Here is a 12,251-nt window from a genome sequence, read left to right on the forward strand (position 1 = left end):
TGGCGGCAACCAGGAGTGATAAACAAGTGTTGAATTTGGGGCTTTGGCTCAAGCTCATCAGCCCCCCGTCACCCCCAGCAGAATTCTAAATAAAAACTGCTGACAGTGGAGCAGTTTGTCACTTTGGGAAGGGGGGGGGGCTCCACTCATCTGTGACCGCGGGGTGGCCGTTAGATGAGGTGCCACGGCTGTCATCCCTCTCAAGCGAGCACTTCGCACCCTAATGTTCTCCCGTATTAATGAGACTTTCTACAGCGACGAGGAAGATAGGAAGCTAACCTGTCCCACTGCTCTCTCTCCAGTAGCTGGGACACTGTCATGCTCCAGTAATAACCAGACACCCGATACATGATGATGGGGGAGGGGGAGCTTTAGATCCCATGTGAGCAGGACCAAGGCTGAGATGCAAGAGGCAGCTGGAAGACACGGGAACTTGCCAGCCATGCTGCGTCGTTCAGCATGTCATTAAGTCACAGGAACAGGAGCATATTCAGCCACATGCGAGCCAGGGAGTCTGGCGGCCCCCTTTCACGCTCTGACTGAAGCCACGCCCATGCCGTGTTTTTGCATAGACTGCCTCTGCATCGTGTGATCAGTCGTGATCAGACAGTGGAAAGCGATGCTTGCCATCCTGCTGCCTTGGCACTGGCTCTCAGTTCTTTCTGCCTGGAAAGCACCCTGTCCCCCCACCCACAATGGATGCAGTCAGGCGCCGGGCCCACACGCCATGTCAGAGCAGCCAAGTGACACAGCTCCATGAGAAGCTGTCGGAGTTCCGGAGCAAACAGGTGCAGTCGGAGGCGCGGGTGGGACAGTATTGTTAGGGATATCCAACTGACACCTGGTCACTGGTCCCGGCTGCTGGAGGCATGATGTGTTTGCCAGACACAAACGACAATGAGCCGGATTCTTGGGGTTTGGCATGGAAGGGGTGCTGACATGCAGTCCTATTTCGGCTCGGAACTCGCCTGGCCTTCGGATTCCTGGGTCTCCCACAATCTCCGTGGTAACCAGTGCCGTCATCGGCAGCAGTGTGCGTGTTGCAATGCAGGCAGCCGTCATGAACAGAGCCTTACCAGGAGAATTGTGCTGCGGACAATGTGCCATCTGAAATAACAGCCGCCACACAGCACGCTGCTGGGGGGGGGGTGGTTGCCGGAACAGCGGCATACTTGTCATCGCTCTTGTGGCCGTAAGTGGCTGCGCGGGGGCATCATGTGGCACGGGAGCAGCTCGTTGTCTCCCTCCTCCCACACGCCGGCCACGCTCCTCTGCCCACTGAAAGAATGCGCGAAGGTCTCTCAGGTCCCCGTTGCAATTGACCAGCCTGTCATCACCAGGGGCAAAAATAGCTCTGGCTGCTCTCTTTCAGGGTTTTCCAGAGCCAGCTGCCGGCACAGCTGTAGGCCAGTAATCAACCAGGACAAGAAAGGGCAGGCCGTCAGCAGGCCGCCGATGGCCAGGGGCTGCCCAATAACATGTCAAGGCTGCTTAGTGACGAGCAACGGGGCTAGGAAGCCAATTGTGTGGGGTCACCGGCGGCAAGGCCAGTGTATCCGCAACATAGTGTGATGACTTAATGCACCGCGTAATTGTCGCCGCCACAATGAGCTGATTACAGTGCGTGTCTGATGAATGACATCAGGGTCGACTCATTACAAAACAAGGTTTTTCGTGTGGCCAGACCTGCATTTTAGTAGGAAACTTCCCTTCATGTGACAGAACCTCAAAAAAGCCAGAGCAGGAGGCAGAGGTGGAGATCTTATGGGCTATAATGCTGTGATTAAAAGATGGCATCCCTGTGGTTGGACACTGTTCTGGTAGCTCCGGTGATGAGAGAGGTCAAGAGCTGGAATGCCCAATCAGATGCTACGTTACAGGATGCGCTCCGTGATCTGTACTGGGACATGCTTCAGTCAACTTCCATAAACACTGACGTGTTTGTGGATGTAGCGATTAGCTTCACTGGTATGCTAATTGACACCATCGTCCTTACAGTGTTGGTCCGGACCTTCCCCAACCAAAAATCATGGACCAACTCGTCGGTTTGTGCCCATCTCAAAGCATGGACCACAGTATACAATGAGAGGCTTACTTCAGGCAACATGGATGGCTACAAGGCAGCCTTGTACAGCTTGAGGATGGTTTTAAAAGAGACTAAGAGGTGATACAGAGACAAAGCAGAGACACATCTGCCGCATAAGCATATAAGGTTTTCATACCTCGTCCAAAGCATTCAACTAGTTCACGCTTTTTAGGCAGCAGAGAAATCCTTTTCCTTTCCCATATTGCTTGAAAATGGTCGTCTGCTTAATAATGTGGAACATTCTTATTCAGGGGGCGGCATGGTGGTGCAGTGATTAGCACTGTTGTCTCACACCTCTGGGACCCGGGTTTGAGTCTCCGCCTGGGTTACATGTGTGTGGAGTTTGCATGTTCTCCCCATGTCGTCGTGGGGTTTCCTCTGGGTTTTCCGGTTTCCCCCCACAGTCCAAAAACATGCTGAGGCTAATTGGAGTTGCTAAATTACCCATAGGTGTGCATGTGTGAGTGACTGGTGGGTGAGTGTGCCCTACGATGGGCTGGCCCCCCATCCTGGGTTGTTCCCTGCCTTGTGCCTATTGCTTCCGGGATAGGCTCCGGACCCCCCGCGACCCAGTATGATAAGCAGTTTGGAAAATGGATGGATGGATGGATCCTTCTTCAGTAGTTTTTCTTTTAATTGGGCTCACCTGGCAAACTAATTATCCGAGATTTATTTCAGTGATCCCAAGAGCCCTGAGACACAATACCATCCATGAGTTTAATTGAAAAACAAAATATTTAATCTTTATGACACTTAAATACAATTTGCATAATAATTTGGAATGTGATATACTACGAGCTATCTAACAATATATGAACATGTGATAGTAAAGTGATATGTGGCAGAGTGAAGTACCAATATGATGTGGAGCAGTAGCAGTGGTTAGAATATAGAGAATGCTGCAGCAGTACTACAAAATTAGCAACTCGATCGCTGTGGAAGCAGCAATTGTACAACGTTTCATGTCACAACCTCATACAAACAAAACTGGAAATGAAGGAACCAACCAAGATGACTTTCTCCCACTTCCCACTGGTAGATATGACCTTTAATCCTCTAGATCAGGGGTGTCAAACTGCAGTCCTAGAGGGTCGTAGCCCTGGTTAGCTTAGTTCTTTCCCTGTTCCTTCACAAACGATTTAGCTCAAGAGCTATGTGGTAATTAGCACAAGGAGTTGAATCAGGTGTGTTAAATGAGGGGAAACCCAAAAAACTCCAAACTCCAGGACTGCAGTTTGATACCCGTGCTCTAGATTGATGTAAACTATGCATGCATATATAATCAGTACATTGTTTGCGTAGCATAAACGTCATGTTGCAGACACATCACCCCAAGTGAAGTAAATCCCGGCCCAAAGACCAGCTGCCTGACTAGTCTGAATAACTACCGCCCAGTGGCCCTGAGTCGAGGAAGTACTCATCCAGACCACATCTGCTCCACTCTCCCTTCCTCTCTTGACCCACTAGTTTGCCTGTCAGAAAAACAGATCCACCAGAGATGCCATTGCTCAGGTCCTACATACCTCATTGAACCACATTCACAGGGGGCATAAAAATTATGTGAGACTGCTGTTCATTGACTGTAGTTCAGTCTTCAGTTCCATGATCCCCCACACCCTATTAGGAAAACCCCATGACCTGGGTCTTAATACCTCTCTGTAAATGGATTCAGAACTTTCTGACAGTGAGACCACAGACAGTGAGAATGAGTGATGTGTTGTCCAACACACACACACTCAACACAGGGACCCCTGTGTGTACTGAGTCCTCTTCAGTACTACCTTAACGCCTCCAACTGCGTGTCTAGAAACGACACCAATTTTATTGTGGAATTTGCTGAAAACGCAGTGGTGGTGGGCTGGACATCCCAAAATGATGAGAGGATCCCCACTGGAGAGAGTTTGGTGTTTTAAATACCACATCACTGAGGACCTCACCTGGAGCACTCACACAGACTTCCTCACTGGCAGAGCCAGACAGTGCCTCTACCACCTGAGGTGACCCAAGAGGTTCAAGGTTACTCCCTTCATTTTAAAACATTTCTACTCTGGAGTTTTAAAGACCATCATGACAGCCTGATATGGATACTGCACCATACAGGAACGAAAGGCCCTGCAGCGGTTGGTGCGCTCGTTTGAATGCACCACGAGGAACTCCTTACGGAGGACATTTACTCTCAAGATCATCTGTGACTCCACCCACCCCATACATAAACTGTTCAGACTACACCTCTGCAGACTCAAAGCTCAGACGATAAAACTATTTGACAACAGCACATGATACACAATCTACCACTGCACTCGTTCACACTAGTTCCGTCACTCTCTTTGAATGCCCCCCCCCCCTTTTCACCTCTCTTGCATTTTTACACACTGCCTTCATCTGCACTTCTCTCACAATGTTATGTTATTCTTTTGTGTTACTGTTTTTTGGTATTTTATGTTCTTATATCTAGTGTATATTTTATTACATTCTTGTATCCTAAGGGAATATATTATACTTGATAAATCTATCTGCCAGAACAAGTACCGCATGTATGACTGCATGTGACAAATAAAGAACTTTGACTCCGATGTAACATAGGATCAGACAGGCCAATAGACTTATAGGGCAGCAGACCTCATTGCATGCCGCCCCCAACCCCAGTCACCGAAATTTATCATGGGTATGTATGTGTGGTCCAGGGGAAATTCTGAATCCATGTACAGCCCTGGAACCAGCTATTGTGCTGATCCCAGCTTTAAAGTCTTAACTTCGCTGGGGGTGAACAGGCCAAGGTAAAGCACGTGAAGCATGAGGCTTCTTAGAAAATGAAGGGTCCCAGCCTGGCTGGCAAGTGGGAGGATGCGTTAAGAGGATCAAGCGATAAATTAGCCTTTCCTTTAAGGGCACACTGTGCAAATGAGCTTTTTCTTGTATATTTCCAGCTACCACACATGGGGGGCAGGCCCCCCCCCCCCCCCCACTCCACATCGCAGTACTCTCCTGATTAATTAAAATGATCGTTAGGGTGGAAAATAACCTCACCCGGCCTCATCATGTCAGAATAATTTTATCGACTTTCTGTCATTTCCCCGGCAACGGCATCAGCGCCTCGATTCACAGCCACTATGTGTATCTCTTGATCGTCCACATAAATATTTTACAGCCAAGTAAAAGCTTTACGTTATTTATACACTTAATAAAATCCCAGATGTATCACGTAGATTTATAACTTTTTTTGCGTTCAGTTTTTCCATGTAGTTTTTCTGCCTGTCATCTGTGAACTCAGAATCACAGCAAAGGTGACAAAAAACGTTGTTATTTTTCTTTTCTGACACTTTTATACCTTAAATAAAACATGAACTAATGCGATGGGCTGCAAGCCTCATCAGCATCACAACATCCACACAGCCAAGTGCAAATGACAGGCTATTAAAGGATTTCTAAATAAGCTTTATATAAATTACCCTCCCCTGTCGAAGGACTGTCAACTAGGACAGTCGGGACAGATTTAACAATCAGATCACAACAGGATGAACAAACCTGGTATCACCTTCTGAACTTCATTAATGAATCTGCAAAAAGACCAGAGAAAGCAGACAATTGCAGTGGGGAACAGAATTCTTCCAATAGTACAGAGTAAGTTGACCAGTTAAGCTATTTAATATTAACTAAATATAAAACAGACTGACTTGTTCATTTGCTAAAAGTCCGGATTTCTCATTGGCTGCAGAAGCATTGGCATAATGCATGATGTGTCATGGTATCATGTGTGATGTGTTGGGATATGTGTGATGTGTTGGGATATGCGTGATGTGTTGGGATATGTGTGATGTTTTGGGTATCACACATGATGTGTTAGGACATCATGCATAGTATGTTGACATAGATAGTGAAGTGTAGAATGGAACAGCAGCACCATCTATACCTGCATCCCTCCATACCTACCCCCACACCACATTTTCAGCCATGGAGGATAGCAGCATGACAATTAAAGCTGAAACGGATCACAGAAGTGTGCAGTCCAGACCATTTTAATTAGTGCTTTCAACGCTTAATGGGAGAGGACAGTAATATGAAGGGAGTGTTTCGGCTAGTATGATGCCTCTGCAATAGTGAGCCTTCCATTAGAGACATCAGCTTTTAAAAAAACTAGTTTGACAAATTCAAATTCGGACCCTGTATGATGATTGCATGTTATCTATACAGTCATTCCTTCACATTTACAAGGGATAGCGGCAGAAGATCCCCAAATGTGAACATTTGTGAATAATATTTGGGTCTGTTATTAAAAATGCCAAATTAATGGTGCTGAAAAGTTTTAAATTACAGCAAGAAACGTGAGATTCCACAGTCACAGTGACAGCTTAAATGTGAGTGCGGCTGGTTGCCGAGACACAGATGGGTGGCGTATCTAAACCAAGATGCATAAATCCCAGTTTTTTTTTTTTTAACAAAAGTAACTTTTAATAATAAAATTAATATTAATATGAAATCTGGGGAATTTGGAGAGCAAGTCAACTCTTTTTCATGTTCCTCAAACCATTCCTAAATAATTTCTGCAGTACAGCAGGGCATATTATCCAGCAGAAAGAGACCCCTGCCATCAGGGAATACTGATGTCACTAAGGCATGTACTTGGTCTGCAACAATGTTTAGGTAGGTGGTATGTGTCAAAGACACATCCACATGAATGTCAGGCCCCTGGTTCAACAGCAGATCGTTGCCCAGAGCATCACACTGCCTCCGTCGGCTTGCCTTCATCCCATAGTGCATCCTAGTTCCATCTCTTCTCCAGGTAAACAACATACACAGACACCTGGCCATCCATATGATGTAACAGAAAATCAGGCCACCTACGTCCATTGCTCCATGGTCCAGTTCTGATGTTCACGTGCCCATTGTAGGCACTTTGGTGGTAGACAGGGGTCTGCATGAGCACTCTCACTGGACTGCAGCTATGCAGTCCCATACGCAATAAGCTGTGATACATTGTGTGCCCTGACACTTTTCTATCATAACCAGCATTAACTTTTGCTACAGTAGCTCTCCTATGGGATCGGACCAGATGGACTAGCCTTTGTTCCCCACACACATCAGTGAGCCTTGGACACTTAGGACCCCATTCCTTAGGATTCCTTGGGCCACCTCTGGTAGATACTGACCACTACATATTGGGAACACTCTACAAGACCTGTCGTTTTTGAGATACTCTGATACAGTCATCTAGCCATCACAATTTGGCCCATGACAGAGTTGCTCAGATCTTTTCACTTGCCCATTTTTCCTGCTTCCAACACATCAACTTCAACAACTACTGTTCATTTGCCTAAGACATAATGACATCCTTGAAAGGTGCCATTGTAACAAGATAATCAATCTTATTCACTTCGCTTGTCAGTGGTTTCAGTGTTATGCGTGATTGATAAATACAGTACTGTGCAAAAATCTTAGGCAGTCAAAGGAAAAGTTTAAAGCTGTTTATCTGGGTAGTAAATATATTGTAGCACCGGCGGGGCGCATGTCCCAGCATGCCCCGCGTACAACTGTAGATAGCTCTTGTTGCGTTGTTGGTGTTGTTTAATGTTAATGGTTGCATTTCCCTATTGTCGCACGTGTGTTTGCTCGTGTCTTGTGTGTACCCGGTCCGATTCTCGTGTGTATTTACCTTGTGTGAATACCCACCGTGTGTACATCTTGCAGTTCGGTGTCTGACAACCTTGTATTTCCCATCTACATCTTTTGTTCGGTGCTCGTTGGGTGTCTGTTGTTTTTTTTAAGGACTGCTAATAAAAAAAAACGTTTTTTCCAAGGCAAGCAAGTCTCCATTTCTCTCTCTGCTCCCGTGATGCCTCAGTTCGCCTATCGCCACAATATATTTGTCCGGAACAATATTTTATAACGTTTTACACCAAAAAAAAGATCATTTATACATCATTTCCTATGACTGCCTAAGACTTTTGCACAGTATGACTTTTCTATTTTTAAAGTCATAATATTACATAACTTGATGTCATCCAAATCGGTTTCAGTACTGTTTAGATATTTTTGCCTTACGCATCGTCCAAAAACATTCCCATTTAGGCCACTTAAAAAAAAATTTGTTCTCGTCCTTTTTTTGGAGGGGGCGGGATTTTATTTTATTTTTTTTACAAATTTTGATTGACTGTTTGGACTTTCAAATATGTAAGAAAATACATATTTGAAAATACATACCGAAGTGAGCAGACCTACTTAGTACGCCTCCTCGGTTCTTCGTTTGTTGCGTTTCAAATATATTAAATGTAAGAAAATACAAGAATGTAAATTCCTTGATCCATGTGTATCTCATAAATGCCTTCCCAACTATGGATTTGGATACTTTATGCTGATGTTTCATTCGTGAATATAAAAATGATACTATTTGAAACCAATATTCTGTTTGTCATTCCCATTCTAAATGAACAACCAAGATTTTAAAATATATATCTAGAAAGAAAGTGTATTAAAACACGAGGAATTTACAAAATACAGGAACCTGAATGGTTGGACAAGGAAATGCAACTCTACAAACAAGAACTTAAGAACATGTACCACATCACTTCCCTAGATTTAAATCTTTGCACCAGCCCATCTCAGGTAGAGACAAATTTAGGTTCATGAAACCATTCCAAGACTAGGATTACACAATGTGGATCAATCGTCGATGTGGAATGCGCGGGAAATTCACATTTCGCAATTCTTGGGCATTTTCCACGCGATTTTTACGAAATAAAAAAAAATTCGGGTCGGAGGCATTTCGGCGGGTCGGGCGGGGACGAGAACCAATTATTTTTTTTTAAGTGGCCTTAATTGTACACGGCCACCTCAAGAATAAATGAATATATTAGTGTCAGATTCACCAATCTGGAAGGTCGACTGTACGTATGTTGTTTTTCAGAAAAAAAGTTACTTAACATTACTAAATTTACGTTACTATAGAAAACAGTCAGTATTTTTGTAGTCTTATTATTAAATATGCATTTAAATGACGTCCGTTATTTTATTAACTGGCAAACGAAAATAAAAGTTTTATTCAATCTGGAACAGAACATTTTAGGAAAAAGAACTGAGAAACAATCGACACGTGTTTCCCTCTAGTGGTTTTCCTTGGTGTTGCATATTGAGTAACATCGCTCATTTGCATAAGATCGACTCTGGGGTGATCCCTTTATGGACCGAAAGGAATAAGAATGAAAAAACTACGAGGAAAGCTACTTGGGAAATGTCTGGGTCTTTCAACTAGCAATGATAATTAACCTTAGGCGTGTAGAGCATGTAAATTCACAATCTGTGCCCAAATTCAATTAATATAATTTCTTGTTCATTTTCATTATAATTTTAGTCATCAGCGTGTCTTGACAAATTGGTTTTAAATATGCTATATTATACTAATGAACGTTTTCAGTATAGAAATTTCATTTACTTGCTTCCAAGATAGAAAATAAAAACATATGGTTAGAATTTGTCTCTAAAATGCCCTTAGTGAGTGATTTTGTATAAATATTAGGCGATGAAGTGGCATTTCGACCACAATGTCTCCTGTTTTGTCCCCTGTGACTATTTATTATTTCAGGCAACTTCTTGTTGTGTGCTTTCTTGTTTAATTCATGTCTTCTGATGGAAGATTAAGACGATCAAGTCTTGTGTGCGCGTTGTCGCTGAATGAACCGCAGGAACACGGTAAGATCCGCCCTGGTACCGCCTCAACTTTCCCCGGCAGAACAGGAGCAGGTTTTCAAGTTGTGTATCGAATTGGGTATTTACCGGCGTCTGGAATATTTTCAGGCCCGTTAACATAAGAAGGCAAAAAACGGTATAGCTAAAGACATCCTGCCAGTGTCACAAAGAGAGTCATAGCAGGGGACACGATGGCGAAGACACTTCGGGAGTAATAAGGACTAGAGCACTCGAAGGAGTTACACGACAACCAACAGGTGTTCTGTGTATTTCCGTGTGGTAATAATTCTTCTAAGGTGACTTTTAGAAAAATAATAATAATGATACTTCATTTTTTAATTTTAGTTGAAAGTGTATTGCCCATTCAATAGTGCATTCGTTAATGAATAATAGTTTTTGCCCCCCCCCCCCCCCCCACACACACACACACACACACACACACACACACATATGAACACGCACTTTTTGTCAGAGGCTCTGACCGTGGTACTTGTACCGTTAAATTAGTTAATGTTCGTACAAAACAACAATGACACTCATTATGCTCACTGCGGACAGAGGTATTCCATTGTTGAAACTACCGCGTGGCCGCATTCCAGCACGTTCAGTAAGTTGCTGGTTTCCAATGCAAGTAGGCATTAAATCATGCTTTCCTGTGATCCTCTTTAAATTTCTTCTACATTAAAGTTATGCATGCTATGCGTATTAAATTGAACTTTTTTTCCTGTAAAAATGTAGAATTGGGGTTGAATAATATTCTAGTATTTTCATATACTCAAAATGTAATGAGACCTCTCTCTGATTATGAAGCATTAAAAGGTCGTGGTGTAATATGACGACCAGCACAGACACAATAGGAAGATAATGCAGGGTCATTCGCGATACAAGACGACTGCCATACTATTTCTTTCGGTAGGAAATATATGATCGTATTCATTATCTAAAGATACCTATAATTCTACCCACTTCCACCTGCGGGCGGCACGGTGGTGCAGTGATTAGGACTGTAGCCTCTGGGACCTAGGTTCAAGTCGCCGTCAGGGTGTGGAATTTGCATGTTGTCATCGTAGGGTTTTCTCCGGGTGCTCCAGTTTCCCCTTACAGTCCAAACTCGTGCTCAGGCTAAAGAAGTTAATAAAATCGTATTCTTTCTATCCGCATTATGTTTCGACCTCCGTCTTTTACTCTGACTTGCAACGCTACAATACTTAGACGTTTTGACAGGGGGCAGCGATCCGCGTTGTCCAAAAAGGACAACGTTGTAACGTGCAAGATTTATGACGTACTAAATATTTTGATGCATTTACGATACTCAAAGCTCTAGTGATTAATTTATTTCTCTTCCACTGAATAGTAATTTACCGAATAGACCCTCCGAAATTAATCGAATGGCTAAAATATAGGTTAAGTCTATTAGAAAGTTGTCATGTTCCTACCAACCCAACCCGTACACCCGCCACTGTGACCGCTGGTGTTTCTTCGTCACACAGGTGCTCCCTCAGTGTCAGGTCTTTGATGATGATTATTACAGATGCTTTGGAGACATCTGGCGGTAGTTCCCAGTGACTAAGTATGTTATTTTCCTGAAATTACGTACTTGAACATAAGCGTCAAATGCCTCTAATACTTAAAAAAAACAAAAATAATAAAACCGTGGGATGCTATTAATTTAAATAAAAGACAACTGTAAAACAAGATTATATATACACTTTAATTGGTGTCAAGTACAACCAATTTCAGCTTTTTAGATTCCGAGCCTAATTTTGAATTCTAAGAGCCTTCACTCAACAATGTGGATATATCCTTGTAGAGCAACACGGGGTATTCGAAAGAGAATTATGAATTCGATGTGAGAGGTTTCGGCTTGGTTGAATGGAAGGAAGTTGGAAAATCACTTTTCCTCACCCGATCATTATGTCATCTAATCGAAGCCGAGTAGCGCTTCACGCAGCATCAGAGGGGACTGTCACACTTGTCCGCGGTCGAGCAAACGTGTTCTCTCCGCAGCTTCCTATCCTGCAGATACAGTAGCCCGGGCTCGGAGCACGCGGGGGATTCCCGAGGATTACCCGGCGTGCCCCGCGGGGAAAGATGGCGGTAGAGAAGCGTAGGCGAGCGTGAACTTTACCTCAGAAAAAGTAGCGGCCGAGTGCCAGATAACTGTCTGTAGAAGGGTCGCTGGAACCCGAAAAGAGCTTCTGGGTGGTTAAGCAGTGTACTGGGAACATAAACCGAGAGCGTCCAGGCTAAGCGAGTGGGACTGACGCTAGCCATAGCAGCCGCGGCGTCGGCCGAAGAAAAGGAAGGGAGAGAGGACCGGATAAACTTTATTGACTTGGACCGGGAGCCGAAACAGGATTACATACGTCCGTCGGCAGTGACGGGCTACGGAAATGGAAGGTAAGAAGGGGAAAGAGTACAAGCCGACGAGCGGGGGTGGCAAGGCGGTTCGGTTTGACGGGGAGGGATAAGGGGGGGTGGGCAA

The 12,251-nt window shown here is 44.2% G+C and overlaps 1 protein-coding gene across 5 annotated transcripts in view; it reads left to right on the forward strand.

Moving 5' to 3' along the window:
* The window catches only part of tjap1 (tight junction associated protein 1 (peripheral)), a 68,461-nt gene that overhangs the window by 20,619 nt on the left and 35,591 nt on the right, over window positions 1–12,251 (forward strand). Inside the window, exon 1 of one of the 5 annotated variants that reach the window (XM_049008677.1) lies at window positions 11,770–12,166. The exons of 1 other annotated variant lie outside the window; for it this stretch is intronic. The gene's annotated coding sequence lies outside the window, so the exon portion shown is untranslated. Of the gene's footprint in view, window positions 1–11,769; window positions 12,167–12,251 lie in introns of those variants that run through there. 3 more of the 5 variants (XM_049008671.1, XM_049008670.1, XM_049008676.1) reach the window with 3 other exon arrangements.

This window comes from Brienomyrus brachyistius, chromosome 3 (genome assembly GCF_023856365.1).
Source record: "Brienomyrus brachyistius isolate T26 chromosome 3, BBRACH_0.4, whole genome shotgun sequence".
In the NCBI taxonomy this organism is placed as follows: Eukaryota; Metazoa; Chordata; class Actinopteri; order Osteoglossiformes; family Mormyridae; genus Brienomyrus; species Brienomyrus brachyistius.